This window comes from Phascolarctos cinereus, unplaced genomic scaffold (genome assembly GCF_003287225.1).
Source record: "Phascolarctos cinereus isolate Bilbo 61053 unplaced genomic scaffold, phaCin_HiC Scaffold_8;HRSCAF=390, whole genome shotgun sequence".
NCBI lineage: Eukaryota > Metazoa > Chordata > Mammalia > Diprotodontia > Phascolarctidae > Phascolarctos > Phascolarctos cinereus.
In genome coordinates this window covers 52,978,894-52,980,535 of record NW_027556291.1, presented here as the reverse complement: position 1 = coordinate 52,980,535, position 1,642 = coordinate 52,978,894, and positions in this window count along the sequence as shown.

Sequence of the window (1,642 nt, the reverse complement as noted above, 5' to 3'; positions counted from 1 at the left end):
AGGGGAAGCAGTGGATCAGGTGTGGAGAGAGGGGCAGTTCTGTGGTTTGCAGGAATCAGTGTGGTTTAATCTGAGTCAGAAAAGAGAGAGGGAATTTGGCCTTCCTGAAGTCTCTTGTATATGCCCCCTTCTGTCCTCTGCCACTGCCACCACCTTGTTCCAGGCTCTTGTTACCTCACACCTAGACTATGCCAAGAGTGGCTCTGCCTGCGTCATATCTCCCCATTGCAATCCATCCTCCATTGGGTTAACAGAGTGCTTTTCCTAAAGCACAGGTCCAGTCATGTTGCCCGTGCCCCTAATAAACTTCAGTGGCTCTGTATTGCCTCCAATATCCAATATAAAATATTGTCTTTGGAGGTCAGATGTGTTCACAACTTGCCCTTCCTACATTTCCAGTCTTGTTATACCTTATACTACTCCAGCTCCCCCACTTACTCTGGGATGCAGTGACATTTTCCTCCGTGCTATACCTTGAATATGATGTATCTCCCAACTATGAGTATTGTCACTGGCTTTTTGCCATGACTATAATGCTCTCCCTACTGAGGTTTCATAGTGCATGGCCCACTGTCCTTGGAGTCCAGACTATTTGAGTTCTCATTCTGACTCACACAGTGACAAACCATTTTATGAGATGACCTGGGAGATGGGAGGGAGAGAAAAATGACAGCCCCTGGGAGTTTGTGTGAGAAATATAGAGGTAGCAAGCTAGCAGTAAGGAAGAGATAGAGGGAAGGGGCCACTAGCCATGAGGGTTGGGGGAAATGTGTGAAGTGACACAGCCATGTCTCCTAAAGGAAAGAACACTGTCCTGGACGGTCCTGTGGCCCCGAGTTCAAATTCTGCTTAATTACATGTTTACTAGCTATGTGATGCTGAGAAAGTCACTGAAATTGTCTAAGCTGCTTTCTTCTTCTTTAAATGATGGAGTTGGACTCAGTAGCCTCGTGGTTCATTCCAGCTCAAAATGTCTGATAACATCAGTGACAGAGAGAAAAATGAAAAGAGTAGTTACTTTCGGGTCAGAGTGAAAAGAAGGCAAAAAGCTTCTAAGCAGCACAGAGATAAGGGGAAAGATTTATATGGACAGCCAGGTTTCTTATTGGGCTGTTCTAGGAAGTCAGGATGAGCTGAGTTCAAATCCTAATTCATATTCTCAATAAAGGCTTGACCTTGGGCAATTTACTTAGAGGGTTTCCAATTCTGTGTTTTTGATATAACATAATTACGTTGGACTCACTGTCCCGTAAGGTTCATTCCAGTCTAAATCTATTATATTGAAAATAGAAAAATAATGAAAAGAATACTTTTTTTGGGGTGCGAAAGAGAGGAAGGAAAAAATTTTGAGGAGGGATGTAAGGGAAGGGAAGGGAGAGGGAGGGAGAGAGAGGAGAGAGAGAGAGAGAGGAGAGAGAGAGAGAGAGAGAGAGAGAGAGAGAGAGAATATTAGAAAGAGTCAAAGAGACAGAACCAGAGAACCAAATACCAAAATGACAGAGGCACAGAGACAGAGAGACAGAGCGAAACAGAAAAAAAGAGAAAGAACCTCTTCATAAGGAACAAAGAAATGTGGGAAGAGACCATTTTGGAGGACAGTGATATATTAAGCAAGGAGATGAAAAGATATAAAGGGATCGGA